Genomic DNA, 16,929 nt, shown 5'->3' with positions numbered 1-16,929 from the left:
GAATTGTTGTATCTTTTTATTTTACTGTTCATATTATATGTACTAAGCAATTACGTAATTTCTATCAAAGATCAATAATAATAAAAATAAAAATATCGTTAAAAAAATACATCCATAATTGTTACTATATAAAAATAAACACTAGCAATCAAGAGTCCGGGTTAGAAATTCTAAAACTTCGGAGGATTACTTTAGCAACTTCATATGTTGGAGTGATACCGATGGATAGAATTTCACTTCTTTTGCCACCGGGATCCAGGATTTGTCATCAGCATTGGGTATTTACAAGGAAAGTGTGTTATATCTAGCAGTGGATGCCATAAAAATTGCTCTGAGTTCGTAAGGGTATATATGTAAGCTTTCCAGCAATTAATGCCTCAGTGTTTAATAAAGCAAAATCAATGGCTTTAGACTTCTGTGGAGAATTCTTCTTCCTTTGAGATAATCTGAAGAGTATAGAAGCTTTGATTAAATTCAAAGTTTCATTTTTCAGACCCTTGATGTTGATGGCGAAGAATCTTTATAGAATTTTGACAGCCCTGCAATCTAATAAGGCACTGCATGGCTTATAAAATTTGATACAATTGTCAGAGATTCGAAATTGTGCAGTAAATTTCCTACCATCCGAAATATGCATAAGGGAATACAAAATTCATTTTCTCCAATTTTCTCGAAATCCTAAATCACAAATACATAGATTGAGCTTCGTCTGTTGGTTTAATAAAATTCATTTTACGATGCCAGGGTCTAGGAACAGTAAAATCCTTTTTCGCTCATTTTAAAGAAAAGGAAAAACGCCTATCGCAAAAGGGGTTTGCGCCTTTAGGTCATGAAAGGTTAATATATTTTTTCCAGGGTTTCTTCCTCTAATTTCTTTGGAGTGTTAAGATTTCAAAAAAAGACAGGTTTCTTAACCTTGCCTCGGATTATATCCAGAATAGAATCCCCATTGAATAAAGGAACAGCTGCCCAAATAATGAGCTGGGCTGCATCCCATTCTATCTTCTTACTTAGAGCTTTATAATAAAGATGTAGGTAGAACATTCTCAGAGTGGAACTAATAGACAACCTTTTGGTCCATAAACTTGTTTGAATAGGGTGTGAACTTCATACTAATAGATTACCTTTATTCCACATAATGACTAAACTTGATGGTCTAAAAAATTGATCTAACTCATTTACAGGTGTCCTAGACTATATGAGTAATATATATCAACTTTATTATACGTTTATTTATTATAAATAGGGAAACTTGTGTTAAATTATTTGTAGTAACGTTCACGACTTCGATTTTAAGATAAGATTCAGAAAAATAAGCTCAAGTTTACCTACCTGCATTAAATGTCTGATATTGTCGTTGATGATTTGTCTAAGGGTCAATTTTATGCATATCGCATTGTAAAAATGATAATCTTAGGAATTGTAGAAGAATAAATTCTTAAAATGAAAATAGTCATTGTTTCACATATAATAGGATTCATACGAATTCATTCGTTTCGTACGAACCTACATCTCAAAGCATGGGTTGGCTGGAGATAAAAAAAAGTTGCACATTATAGTCGAGATCATAGTTAATTTTTAATTCCATATGTGGTTCGAAATAAAAGTAGATTTAAATATTTTAACCGGTCCATCACAAACGGTACATCAAATATAATTAATTCAGAACATGAGAAGATAAAGATGCATTTTTAAAGAAAGTGATAAAGTATCGCCATGAAATTTGTGGTGAAAGGTGTGTGGCTTGCTCACTCTGAGCATGATGCTCTACTATCAATACTATCACGCTTTAAGCAAGAAGATAGACAAGTCAGAATATCCCAAATAAGATACATAAGAGATGGAAGTGATTTGGGAGGGTTCAGTGTACGGCCATACTGTTCACCTAACCTCCATTGGGATGCTACTTCAATTATTAATATCCAGGATTGGAACAACGACACTGGACCTTTTATGAGAGTAGTCATTCCTCAAAGTCAACTGATTAGTTTTGTATCTTCGCTGCTTCGACTTCTCAAAATACCATGCCACACACAAAGTTGTGGACGTGCAGTAAAAGAAGAAACCAACGCTTCAGCTCAAATTTATGGAAAAAAGGAGGGAGAACTACAGTGGAAAATAATAATTACGTTAAATTTTCCGTATTAATGAAAGAAAAAAAATATTCAGAAGCAATTATTGACTGATAGTTTCTTTTTTGAAAGGTTATCGGGAAAAAAAAAAAAAATTAAATATTCATTGTAAATGAAAAACATGAAGCTTATATAACATAAAAATATGCTTAAAAAGCAAGATATCAACACTAGAAATTTTGAATAATAAATAGAAGGTTATATTTTTAAGAGTTTAATTCAGAGTTTTCGTAGGGCAAAATTATAAATTTGTAAAATAGGGTCTCTTATTTGGCGTAAATGAAGAAATATAATATATTCAGTTATAATATATTTAACATTTGGTATTAAAAAATGAGATTTTCGTAATAAAAATGAAGAGAAACATTGAAACAAATGCGCGCAATACGGTGTACCGAAAGAGAATATTTATTTATTTGTAGCATGTTTGGAACTAAAATACTCATACCATGAGGCAAGTTACAGAAAGATTGTTAAAATAATTTTGCAACATATACATTTCTTCTATAATACTCAAAAAGATAAAAATCATGTAAGTGGATTTAAATCGATAATTTTAGAGAAACAACATCCAAATTTCCTTTTTTTATTATGTTACAAATTTTCAAATCAAAACGCGTCTATAAATGATTTTTTTTTTTTTGAACGTTTGAAAATTATTAGAATTGAATCATACTTAATAATTGCTTTTGGGTGACTATTTCAAGCTTCACCTAAAAAAACGAGATACTTTGGTTTGCAGGATTAGAAGGGAATTTTAGACAACTAAAGGTAATTTAGAGGCACCAGCAATGCGGCCTGAGGTCAAAGGTTGAAGTTGACAATTTTGATGACAAGCCGATTCTGAATCCGATGGATTTTTTTTTGTGTGTGATGCGATCCCGAAATTTTCCGTCGAAATCTTTCACTAGACGATCCACAATTCCAAGATTGATTACTTAGATCCCAAATGAAGATTTTTAATGAACGATTGGATAAGTCTATATCTCCGTGATGAATAGGTTTGGAATCACTGTCGTATAACAAGTCCAAAGATGAGTTTGAATATTTGGACATTGAATTATATATTGACCAGAAGACAAACTGAAAGCTTGTCTTTAGTTACTCAATCTAAGGATATTATTCCATTGAACATAAAAAAATCACAACAAAGGTTTCATTATAAGGAAAAAGAGAGATGGAATAATCTCTGAAGCTTAAAAAATAATGACTTTCTCAAACTAGTAATTTGATATTAATCAATCCAATGGAGGAAGATGTGGGCGATTTTGAGGACAAGGGATAAAATGCATATAATTTGCTGAGATAGATGAAACTTTAAATAAAAAATGAAATGGATATAGAGCAGAAATGATATGTTGTATGAAGAGCTGTCCTTTATAATGGTATTTTTTTCGAAACTCTTTATAGTTAGTTTTCTTTTATATTCTTGTTTTGAATTTTAGCTTTGTACTTCTAATTTGCAACTACGTCATCGGAAATAATGAGTCGATCCATTCTCTCTAGATTGGATGTAAGCTTTAACCAAAGAAGGAACCTGTGTAAAGAAACGAACTAAGTATAGCGGTTATAAAAATAAAAACGGTTGATGCGTGTGCTCTTTTTTTTTTTTTTGTTCATTATTTAATAAGTTGCGGGCATGTGTTAACATCTCCCTCTAAAAGGAGAATTCTTGCCTATCCTTGCTGTAAATTGATTTAAAAATGCAAAATTCGGAATGTTCATATATTTATTATCGGAAAAATAACATCTTTAAGTCCCTATACACGGATGAAATGCCGAGGATGGATAAAATCGACGACCAAATTAAAAATATATACATTTTAAAGTCCTTTATGCAATGATTTTATCAATGATTATTAGTCAATTGATATTCTCCTGTTTCCTCGCCATTATAATGTAAATGGTTAATCGATCCTAACTAAAAAGAAGCTTTTTCAAATAAATTTCAATAAAAAAAAACTTCGCCATATCGATCCTTTCAACAAAAATCTTCCATTTAAAAAGTAGTAACCCGTATGTAGAAAGGGCTGCAATCATGAATTATCATAACAATTGCTCAGAAAAGATATATTTTGAAGCAGAAAATAAACATAACATCTTATTAATAAAGCAAAGTTTATCTGTATATACATATATATGAATGTCTGAAAAACAGTCAAAGAGTGCACTGTATACGGAGTCTCTCCAAAAAGTAGTATGACGTTTCAAATTTCGCGGGCAAGGTACATTTGGTATGCTCTATTTTTTTAAATTATTACACTCACCACAAACATATATGTACTGTTTCAGCTATATAATATGTTTAGTTTGTTTGTGAGAGGTATAACGGTTTGAAGTACTTTGCATGTTTTGATCCATGCTATTTGCTATTGCAAAACATGAATCAAAGAATTCGCATCAAATTTTGTGTAAAAATTGATATTAATTGCTCCAAAACACTCGAAGAAAATGGTTTTTGAAAACTGTCGAATCACTATCAGAGAAGTTGCTCAGGATATTGACTTATCGGTTGGATCGTGCATAATTTTTTTTGGAATGTTTTGGACATGAGACGAGTGTCAGCAAAGTTTATTCGGAAAACAACACCACAATCACCTCGTATATTGCTTCCTCATGTATATCATGAACATATTTTGATCTTAAAATAACAAGTAGTTTATATGAATGAAATATTGCAGACGGGTGCATTTATAGAAGGAGAACTGTTTCCGCTTTTTTATTGCTCTCTGATGTATATCATGATAATTATGCACTTACTGTGTGTTAAGATTTGAATAAAATATAAACAATATTATGTACAAATGTATCAAGTCATACAGTAAGTGCATAACTTTAGTATCTAAAGTACTCAACAATCATCACATCATATTTTTTTTTTTTTTAAATCTCAAAATTGTATCATTATTCTTTTATTCTTGAGGAGAGAACCCATATTAATTGCTATAAGTATTGAGTAGTTACGTGTGAGTGTGCTCATGAAAAACGGAGAGTAACAATGGCGATTTCTTAGGGAGCTATCTTCTATATTATTAAGGATAAACTTGTCTCATAGCCGACGCCTAATTACTGAGGGTAATGCCGGGTATTGCCGCTAGTTATGAATAATGTTAGAAGTATTTTGTTCAAAGTCGGGGAAAATTAAAAAATATAACATCTTTGATAATAAAAAAGTGAAATGTAGAAAAAATCACTCATGTCAAGAAGTACTGGACAAATACACTATTGTGAAACATGAAGATATTGAATACTTGGATAATTTTATAGTAAACAATGGTAAAGAAATTGCGGTTGGCAAGTGAGTTTGTCAATATCTATATAGAAATATAATTCTATAGACATTTATGGTTGTCCGCTTATTGTAAACTAACTCCTTCTCACAACAAAAGAGCTATCAGACATGTCAAGAGGGAGGTACTACTTTTGATTGGTGTAAAAACGTTAATAAACATCAAGGACATATACAGGCTTGATCTTATCTAGTGGTACACATTTTATCATTTTAAATTTTAGTGAGTAATATTTAAACAGGAGATTTTGTGATATCACAAATCTGAAAATAGTACTCCACAAAACTTTTATTCAATAGGTGAGCCCTCAGCTCTAAGAACTCCCTCAATACGAGGCCTAAATCCCTTGCAGACCTTGACTATATAGTCAGGCTGGAGCTTGGTCCACTCCTTTTTGATGGAAGCCTCTAAAGACAAGACACTCCTGTGAGGAGTAGTACACACCCTTTCCTCCAATAACAGGTAGATAGAGTAGTCCAAGGGTTTCGTGTCTGGAGAGGAGGGCGTCCACATGTTCACGTCTTCAGTGAAAATAAAGTTCTCTTCGAACCTTTCTCTGACTCAAGGTAGCACTTTCTTATCCAGAGGTTCGATCTAAGCATCTTCATTGAGCCGCTCCTTCCTCTTCACATAAATGTGTGGGTAAACTTCCCCTGTGCTGGCCAAAAGGCCCAAGACCATGGTTCCGGCTGGATTTTTTTGTTCTGAAGTCATGTCTCAATGAACATGACATGAGTTACTTGGATATGGCAATAACGGACATGCCGCGTCGATGAAGCTTCAAAATTTCACTTCCTTGTAGCTCCACTTTACTCCTTTTCGTTTGTTTTGTTTTTAATTGAGTCGAGACTTTTCATAATGAATATTGAGTCACAAAACCTATTTTTCACTGAGTTTGACGACAATCAATGAATAAATCTCGGATTCATTAAAATTTAAATTAAATGTACCCTAGATAAAATCAATCATGTAGGCTGGAGTTACTCCCATGCCAATCCTCAATTCCACTCCAAGTACAGCTTATAACTCCGGAGCAAACTTTCATTGTTACTCTCCGTTTTCATGAGCACAGTCTCTAGTTATTAATTTATACTAAGATGTTCCCTTCTCAAGAATTAAATAATAATGAATGCAGCATTGGACAATAAAAAGTACTGTTCAGATTGCCAACTAGAAAAAGCCACTCCCGCTTTGTAGGATTTACACTTTTAAAAAAAAGTAAATACACTCACCGCGGTTCGAACAATTTTTAAATCCCTACTAATACTATACAGAAAGATTTCTTTTTACAGAAATACCAAGTGAAATAAAAACTGAATTTACAAACACACTGGCATTTGTATCTTCATTCCCGAGTGTGTGAAGTTCAAAAAACGTGTCTATCTGTGCATGTTACTATCCCAAGTACTTACGTGGATCCTGAAACATCAAAGGGAAGGGTCGTTCTGCTTCCAGCAGGATGAAGCCCTTCACATACTTCTAAGTTTGTACAAGTGGTGTGCAAAATCCCTTTCAAGCACTTCTTCCCCAGATCTCAAGGTAATGGATTTTTGCTTATAGTCCATTCTGGAGAAGGAGGTTAGTGTGACTTCCTACTGCAGTGTCGACGACTAGAAGGCTGCAATAGTGTCTGCATGGTACAACAAAATGAATGAAGCATTAATTAATCAACACTTAATTGTTACAATTTGTGCAAATAACACTATCCAACCAAATCACACTTTTTTTTAAGCACAAGAATAGCATATGATCAACTTAGTACAGTTTGATCCCCTGATTCCAAATATAGCCTTATTTTTTTCTCACATAGCCTCGTGGCCTTCAGAGAAAGGCCATACATTTTTTTTTTTTGATATTTTTAATGTTCATAGCTGTTTTAAGCCCTCGGTATGGAAGATATGGATAAATTATATAAATATCTTTTAAAGCCGAATGTTGAAAAATTCTAGACCCATTTTAAAAATTTCAGCAGCATACCTATAATTCAAGTCATCTTTGTTTAAATTGGAAAATAGGTACTTTTTATTCAGAGGTTCATAGCTTCAAGACGAATAGATTCAAAAAGTTTAAAAGTATTGCATTAGAAAGCTTAAAGTATGAACTTTAATTTAAAAAAAGAGCCACTCCAAAAACGGTCTATATCGTTGTCAATTTGAGATAAGGCCACAACAATATTTCAAGGAAAAAACTCATTTTTGAATTGATCTCATAATAAAAGTGCATAAGTATTCGTAAGCCCCAGCTAGAAGAGATAGAAACAAAGACAGAGAAGAAGAAATAATTCCAAATAAGGATTGATCGACTAAATGTATACAATTCCAAATCAAAGGAAAACATGGGTGGCTATAAAATACATTAATCAATGGTTCACTAAGAATAATTCAATCAATCATATTGATATTTTTTCTTCTCCTACCTAAATAAATAATCTGATCGAGATTAAAATTCGAACCTATAATATATGTATATGTAAGCATAATTATGCAACGAATATGTCATGTGGCAAAATCTCCTCGGGGCAAAATTACTAGTTATGGGACGACTAATCGGAATCGGAAATAAGAGAATCGAGTGTTTTTTCTGGAATCGGCATCACAAAAATAAAGTTTAACTTGCAATTTCGATTCTTATGTAATATTATTTACTAATTGGGATTCTCTGTTATTCTTTTTCGAGCCAATTATAACATGTAAATCTTCCAAGACTGGCTTCCTTTCTCTTTGAAATTTAGAATTTACGTGTTCTCCACCATGTGGAAACTTGTTGACCTCTGATCAATGTGTACTCTTAATTGCAGTTCGTTTCAAAAGTAATATTTCCTTAATTTTGTTTTAGACAAACGGGAGTAATCGACATTGCTTGGATTTACGCAGTTATTTAAGCAATACTCTAAAGTCCTCTGCAGACCAATAGACATGCGATAAACTTGTTTGCATTAATATAGATGAATGATAATTAATAAATGAATATTTCCAAATGCATGTGGGAGTGACCGCTATTAAACATAAATCTGAATCGTCAAATTTGATTTTCAATCTGCGCGCTAATAATTCATTTGGCATATCCTTTGAGATTTTAGCTTCAACATAAACCCTATTCCTCTAGCAATTGTAGTGTTTCAGTACTAGAGTATAATCTTCGTAACCATCATTATCTTCTTTGCTTGAATAGTAGTTACAACTTGAAGTGAATTTAATGTTTAAAATTTTATTATGTATTCATATTCGATATATTTAAAGAAAATCATTTTCCCCTCTTTAATGACGAACATGAAAAAAATAAATATTAGCCGTCTAAAAACTTTTATTTTCCTACATGAAATTACAGGTGAATTACGCTTATGAACATGGCTCAAATAAGTTAATTAACTTTTAAGTTAAGCTTGGAAAATAAATTACAAAAAAACAATTTTTAAATTTCAAGCTTCAATAATTCTTTTAAAAATATAATTTTTTTGTCTGACAGGGTTTTTAGCAAACAAAAGTGTTGGGGTGAGTAACGAGTATTCAGGGGAGTAACGGGTATTCAGGGGATTAGCAAGCGAGAAACGATTAAAGCCCGTAATTCCTATAGTGTTTTTTTTTTTTGCTTGTTTTTCAGGAGCAAAATTCAAGTCTAGGCACATCACTATAAATATTGTTTATATTAAATAAGGGAAGGCGACTTATTTTATCAATTGTTATTTTTAGAATTTCTTTAATTTATAGCGAAATGTTTTTTTTAACTATTATTTAAAAAAATAAAGATTAAAATCATTATCGGGATATTTTTTGGAATCGTCCCATCACTAAAAATTTTGTAAAACCATGTTTCTCACATAGAGGGCGCTATCAAAATTCTTCTGAGTATGCGCCATTTTTTAAACAAGAAGCTGCATATTATATATCCCCCAATGTTACTACAACAAGGCTAGGCAACAAGAAAATGGCTGGGCCATTTTCAGATTTATTAAATAAATATATCTCTCTCTTTCTATTTCTGGTGACGTCATTGGGACGAGTCTTGGTTATTGATACTACATAAGTTTTAAAAGTAAAATATTATATAAATTATATCATTATCATAGAAGGGGTTACTCAATATATCTTAAGAGATATTTTACTAAATATAATATCAAAAGTAAGTTTTTAAATTTAATAAATTAACAAACACTAAGTATCAAAATAATGAGTTCAAATTCTGGTTTCATCAGATTTGAATTCGTCTTGTCTTCGGCAAAATCCAAGCCTTCCCTCTTTCAAGGTATTTCGGTAATCAGTGGCATGAAACGTATTTTGGGTTTTTACAAATAACCACTGGACATAATCTTATAGTTTTAGTTACCTAACTAAATTAAATATATGAAAAATCAAAAATATTATAACATTTAATTGATGAACAAGTGTTACGTCTATTTCTTAATAATTTATTAAATCTAAAAGCTTATTTTTGGCATTATATTTAGTAAAATATGGCTTAAGAAATATCAATTGACCACAATTTTTTTCTTTTTAAGTTTATGTAGTATTAATAACCAAGACTCGTGCCAATGACGTCACCATATTGATATCACCTTGCAGATCAGTGATCATATATATTTTTTATTTTGCGCATTCCCTATTGGTTCATATGATGCTTGTGGCATCATATGTAAGAACTAAGGGTAAATAAGTTGTGTTGGGGTTATTACGCACCCCAAGGGAGGATTATAAGGATACTAACGGAGGATGAATGAGTTCGGGCTATGCAAGTAATAATTACTCAATATTATTTATAAGATGAGCTTCAGTATATATTTGCTATGTATGTATTTAGTAGCATATGTTTACAAGTAATATTCTTTACATAAAGTCCATGTATGTCAAGATAAACATCTTTATAGTATCATATTATGTATGCCCTTCACATCATTTTATAAGTAAAATATCTAGTAGGGTGGACTGAAGAGTGTTGCAACCCCAGATAGTTACAACAGTCTCTTTTTCTCGAACATCAAAATAGCTACAATCATAAAGTTTACATTACAATCTACCGAGTGGTCTATTAAAATATGAAGACATTAAGTTTTAAAATTCAACAACATATAATTTATTAATTAACAATTAAATTTCAACAAAATTAGTACTATAAATAAAGCTCTCTTAATCATTAATGTAGACGCCCTTAGCGGCAATGATGGCTTCCAGGTGGTGGCGGAAGGCCTTGCACCTGCTGTAGACGGATGTAGACCTCTGTCATGGCGTCCTAGTGTTAACTGATAGTGGCTTAGAGGCCCTCAGTGATTGGATGATAGACACTGAAGGACTAGACATGCACACAAAAGTTGTAGTCGACGGGATTGGCATCAGGGCTGTAGGATGGCCAAATGTGTAAAAAAAAAAGTTCAAAATAGTATTGCAAACAGGTTTGCAGATTCGGAGTCGTTGCCATTTTTTGTGGAGTTGGAAAATTTGAACAAACTGCAACTCCGGCTACAAAAATTATTATACTTTGTGTAAATAAAAGTTATTTATAGTCTAAGGCTTATATTGAGTATTTGTAAAGTTATTTTCTAAATGGTTATAAATTATAAGTATTAAGTTCTATCAATTTATGCAACTTACTATTTTATATGTTTACTTCACAAATTTCAAAGGTGCTCTATAGTCCATACAATCACCATTCCCAAACACTTCTAAAGTCTAAATTATTATATTGCTTAAACCATAGCCACTAGCCGTTATAGTTCATTAATTGGACTTGTGAATAGTCAATGTAAAGAGTAACGTTGCAGTAAGAGGTTGTTTGTATTGTTCTTCGGTTAAGAGTACATAAATTAATGTTCCGAAACTTATGAATATATTAGCAATATATAGATTTTTATCCATTTCATTTCTTGTTCATCTAGTTAAATATCTTATATTCCAAATACTTTCTTCATAGCTGGTACAATTATTTACTACATATAACTAATAACTACTAATTTAATCTATATTTAAAGGGTACATATACACTCAAATGACTCAATAGTACTTATATTGGCTAGAAAACATATTATCAAAAAATAATCATGTGTGTTGGAGTCGGAATCGGAGTCGGTGACATTCAAAATAGTGGATTCGGAGTCGGGCATTTTCTGTACCGACTCCTCCGCCTTTATTGCAACGGAGGAAATAGGTTTCTTCCATTGCATATTTCAAAAGGGGCCTCTTCAACATTGCAAGGCTCGTTCCACCCACTTTTTTGATAGTTCTCTGGACAGTGTGGTGTGAACCCCGAGATCTCTTGCATGAGCACTCATAAAATGAGGGGATCGGCCTGGGCTGTTTTCTTTGACTCTTCCGGATCCAGTTTGACCTTTTTGATTATTAATTATTGATTTTGAAAATTAATGTGAAATAATGTTGCATTTTTTTTTTCCTGTAACATTTGAATTATACATTTTTATTAAGTTGCTACGTAATTTTCTAAAGTTAAATTTTTTTGAAAAATAATTCAAAAGTTCATAGTTTTCAAAAAAAAAAATCAAATATTGTATTTTTGAAAACTATTTCAAATATTAATGTTTTTAGAAAATAATTCCAAAAATCAATAGCTATTCACAGAAAATTAATTTAGTTTAGTAATTAATTAGTTTCTAATAATACATTTTTTGGGAAAAAATTTCCAAAATCCACAACTATTCACAAAAAGTTTAATTTTTTGAAGAAAAAAATTACAAAAATCCATAGTTTTGACAAAAAAGTTAAATTTTTAGGGAAAAAAAATTCAAATATTAATTTATTTTCTGCGGACCGACAACTATAGAACATCATCTGTTTTTTAGTAAACTGTTTCATTTCTTAGTATAATATAATATGTAGTTATAAATAACATCGAAATGTAAACGGGGATTATACAATCCAAAACAGATAACGCTGTTCAACACAAAATTTAATATATATTTCCTGCAAAAATGTACTATATAGTAAACGTATATAACAAGCATACGTAATTAAAGAAACTTGCAATCAGAGAAACACAGAGAAAACATTTTTTCCGATCAAATTCGACCAAATCATGCAACAGAGCAAAAAGTTAAAAAAAAAAACAAAAAAAACACGCTAAAATTTTTATTAATTTAAATTAAATGAGGTTTCTTCTTTCGAAAAATAATATTTCTTTGATTTCTAAAATAAATTTAAAAAGTTTTTCAATCGTTTTTCATTTTTTTTTTTGTCCATACAAATTTTTTCTTAGTTTGTCATTTATATTTTTACAAATTGATATCCAACACAAGCTTATTCAAGAGAGGGCCTTTAACTTTTGCCTCTTGCGGATTTTCATTAACAAAACTACCAGATTGGACTTTTTTGAAGCTATTTGGCCTGGAAGAATTAGTTTTTGCCTAAATTTAAAATAAATGTGTATTTAATAGTTTTATTTGTTGATGAAGACATTTTCTTCAAATTTATTTTAATAGATTCTGTGGTCCATTAAAATATTTCAAGTGGCAACGTGGCCCATTATATTAAAAGGTTGGACATCCTTGGACTAGATTATCCTAATGATAATAGCCAAATTTAAATCCCCTATGTTCAATATTTATAAAGATATAGTTTCACAAATATTGAAAGTTAAATATCTTAGTTCAAGCTTTTGTCCAAATACAGGGGCGTCCTCTGGAGGTGATATGGAGGGGATGTAGCCCCGCTCCCTTCCAAGAATTTTTGTTTTGGACTAAAACAAATAATTTCTGTTAAAGAAAAAATTAATGCGAAAATAGACCCAAAATTTTTTTAAGGATATATTTTCTAAAAAAAAGGTCATAAATTATCCATCAGAGTGAAATATTTTTCACAAAAACAGAAAAAAAAAACAAGCACCACTCCCCCCCAAATATATATATATATAACCCTCCAGACGCGAAACCTTGAAATAATATATTTTCTCTCGGGATTATATATGTTGTGCTCAGAGGACGTTTGCAACATTTGACAAGTTGCATTCAAATGCAATTTGTGGATAAACTTTTAACATTAGAGATAAGAGACATATGTTGGGTTTGTCGTATTATATTTTGGCTATTCTGAGTTTTTTTTTTTTTTTAGAGTACGTTGTTATAAAAAATAATGATTGTGGAGTTAGATAATGTTTAGCAACAGTGAGCTCCCTAAAGATTGAAGTACTCACTAACTCATCACATCATTTTTTTTTAAATATGAAGCTGTGATTATTATTTGTTTGTTCTTGAGGAGAGACCATCCAAGTATTAAGTAATTACGTGTGAGTTTGCTCATGAAAAATAGAGAGGAATGATTTGTTGGAAAAGTTATCTTAAATATTATTAAAGCAAAGTTTGTCAGTTTGTTGATCCGTAATTACTCCGGGTAAAGTCACTAGTTAAATAATGCAGTCCGTTGTTTGTTTTTTGCTATCAATTGGTACATTGTTATCAAAATTATAAAATAATGACGAGGAATTTGAGATATTTTAACGCTTAGTTCAAAGGGGACAGTTGCAACAATGGCAGTAACTTTCCTCCATTGCGAAGATACAGGGTTGATTTTATCAAGGGGTACACATTTTATTATTTACAATTTTTTCAAGAGTATAATTTAAATGAGAGGTTTTGTGAGGACATTTATATAATAAAATCATCTTAAAATAGTGTTCGGTACAACTTTTTTTCAATATGAGAACCCGTATCTCTAATGCCTTAATATGTTTTGTTGTCCTCCTCCGATTGAGCTAAGATCAACCCTGTATACTCACTAAAATATTGAAAACTAAATGCCACATTTCTAGCTTTTGTCCATATAGCCTATTTTCGCGCTGGATTAACAAACTGTAAGTATGTTGTGCTATGGCAACATTTGCAACATTTGACGAGTACCATTCAAATGTAATTTGTATAAAAAAATATTCACTGATATAATATTTTAATAGATTTCAACAATAGCCAAAAAAGCTACGTATGTTGTGGTAAGATTGGGCGAGTCTTAATATAACCAGCTCCAGATAATTGAGCCTAAAAAATAAAATGTTCCAACTCTACCCTGGCTACCCTGCAAATAAGCAAAGGAACTTTTAATATATACAATGCAAACAATCATTTATAAGAGTATAATTTTACTTAACAAATGCTTTAAATTATTCAAGTATGACATTTGATAAATAATCCTGCAAAACATTTATGTTTGGTAAACTGTTTTTTTTATTTATCGGGAGTTGCCTATAATTTAAAAAAATAATAATAAAGTAATTTTTTATATTCTCTCTAAAAAAAAAATTAAATAACATGGTGGGGGTTACTTGATTAAAAACTCTGTTTTTGGCATTCCAATCAGTAGAGTTGTGAACTGCAAGCCTTTAATGGAACAATGTAGCTCAATGGACAACACGCTTGGGAGAAATTATTCTTTTGAACTCAATGTACGTAGGTTCGCGCTCCGGTCGTTCTCAGGGAAGGAAATATAGTTTATGTATATGGACTTCAAAGAAGATTCCATATTCATATGAAGTAACTGTAATACTGTAATGTTGACTTATATTGAATCAGTGCAACTCCATCTGATCAATTAAAGGAACATGAAATAAAATCCCACATTCGTGGGCAAGGAAAAAAACCCATATCATATAACTCCCCAACAAATCCTCAGCGTCACTCTGTGTTATGATTAGTCTCCTTATAGGGTTGATCTTATTTAGTGCTACACTAAATTTAGATTTTAAGAATTTTTTCATCGATTGTCTTCTAACTCGGTGATGGATAGGTTTTGTGACACAAGATTCCTTATGTAAAGTTTCGACTCAGTTAAAAACAAAAAAAACGAGAACAAGAAAAAAAAAAGGGTCCACAAAGGAGTAAAATTTTGAAGCTTCTCACACACGGCATGCCCCTCAGGTGTAGCTGTAGCACTGTTTATCGTTCCAAGGACTTACTCATCCCCAATCATGGTCTCAGGCTTAGTGGACAGCAGAGTGGAAGTATGCATTACCATTTTTATGGAAATGAAGGAGCGGTTCAATACAGATGTTTACATCAAACTTCTGGAGAAGAAAGTGCTACCTTGGGCCAGATAAAAGTTTGGGGACAACTGTGTTTTCACTCAAGACGTAACTCCATGCTATAGTGACGCTAAGACCATCCTGAGAAACAACTTTTTGGACTTTTGGGACCTCAACACGTGTCCGCCCTTCTCTTCAGATGTGAAGCCCTAAGACTACTCTTTCTAGGCACCTCTGGAGAAGGGGGTATTTGCTACTCCTCACAGGTGTACCCAGTCTCTATAGGCTTCCATCAAGAAGGATTAGTCCAAGCTCGAGTCTGACTACATAGTACATAGTGAAGGTCTGCAAGGGATTAAGGGAAGTATTAGAGCTGAGGGCTCACATATTGTATAAAAGTTGTGCGGAGCACAAGTTTCAGATGATTCTGTCAAATAAATCCCTCACAAGACCTTTTTTTTATATTTTACTCTTAAAATGGAAAAGCATCAAATGTGTACCACTAGATAAGATCAACACTGTATAATTAGATTCCCTCACCGCAAGAAAGAGAGAATAATGGTTTACACCTCTATATATACACCAACATATAGAGTTGTAAATCGGAAGCAATTATTATTTGTAAAAAAAAAAAAAAAAAAAAAAAAAAAAAAAAAACTAGTTTAACCTGACAATTTAAATAATATTTAAGTGGAGAGTAGCTTAGCTGTCATCGTGCTTTAATAGAATAGCTGCGAGCAGCACCTATGAGAGAAAGAAAATAAACACAAACCCACTCTGTATCAAGCAATCGTATTAGCCGTGCTTTCGATTCTCAATTCTACTCGGAGTCCAAAAGGGACTTATCCTAATTACATAAACAGACTTGTAAGCGTTTCGTTCAACTTATTTTTTTAGTGTTCCGTTCAGCGTTTAAATAATAATATAGAAAAATAAATTGGGGGTTACACGTTACCCGGGTGGTCCATTGAAATATGAAGACTTGCTAATTCTATAATTAATGAAGGTTGAGTGCTTGAAATTAATTCATATTTCGATACATTAAAATATGATCAATTAGATACAATGCAAAACAAATTTTACCTCTTTAGCTTAGGTACAAGTTGAGAAAATGACATTGAACGTATAAATGAATTTCCATTCAGACACTCCAAGCAGTCCAGCGTCTCCAGGACGACCGTCTGGTTAGTCAGCAAGTCGTAAACGTTGGAGAGAGGGCTAAGGGCTCTGTCAAAAAAGAAACCAAACTTCACACAAAGGAGTTAAAGAAAACAGTCCAGGCAAATCCCTCATGTAATGAGTCCATGCAAGAGATCTCGAGGTTTCACATCAGACTTTCCAAAAAAGTGGATGGAAAGAGCCTTGTCAGGGTAAAGAGGAACTTTTGATACCAGCAATAAAATAAACCCATCTAATGTGTTGCAAGACTCTTTTAAATGAGTCTTTTTCTTTTTGGACACTTTTGGCCCCCTTTCATCCCTGATACCAATCCTTTTGACTACTCCTTTTGGATGTTTTTGGGAAGGCCTGCAGTGTTGGTTCCCCAGACACCGAGGCCC

At 32.1% G+C, this 16,929-nt stretch overlaps 2 long non-coding RNA genes across 2 annotated transcripts; one reads left to right on the top strand and one right to left on the bottom strand.

Moving 5' to 3' along the window:
• The first annotated feature begins 9,424 nt into the window (after positions 1-9,424).
• LOC121121963 (uncharacterized) lies at positions 9,425-10,927 on the top strand. Its single transcript, XR_005865637.2, has 2 exons — positions 9,425-10,151; positions 10,559-10,927. It is a non-coding gene; the product is annotated as an uncharacterized lncRNA (long non-coding RNA).
• LOC139905962 (uncharacterized) lies at positions 10,474-11,790 on the bottom strand. The gene is made up of 2 exons (XR_011781133.1): positions 11,005-11,790; positions 10,474-10,872 (listed from the first exon to the last, which is right to left on the bottom strand). It is a non-coding gene; the product is annotated as an uncharacterized lncRNA (long non-coding RNA).
• Positions 11,791-16,929: the final 5,139 nt, after the last annotated feature.

This window comes from Lepeophtheirus salmonis, chromosome 7, assembly GCF_016086655.4.
Source record: "Lepeophtheirus salmonis chromosome 7, UVic_Lsal_1.4, whole genome shotgun sequence".
NCBI lineage: Eukaryota > Metazoa > Arthropoda > Copepoda > Siphonostomatoida > Caligidae > Lepeophtheirus > Lepeophtheirus salmonis.
Note: the sequence above shows the minus strand (reverse complement) of the source record. Positions and strands in the feature narration are given on the sequence as shown.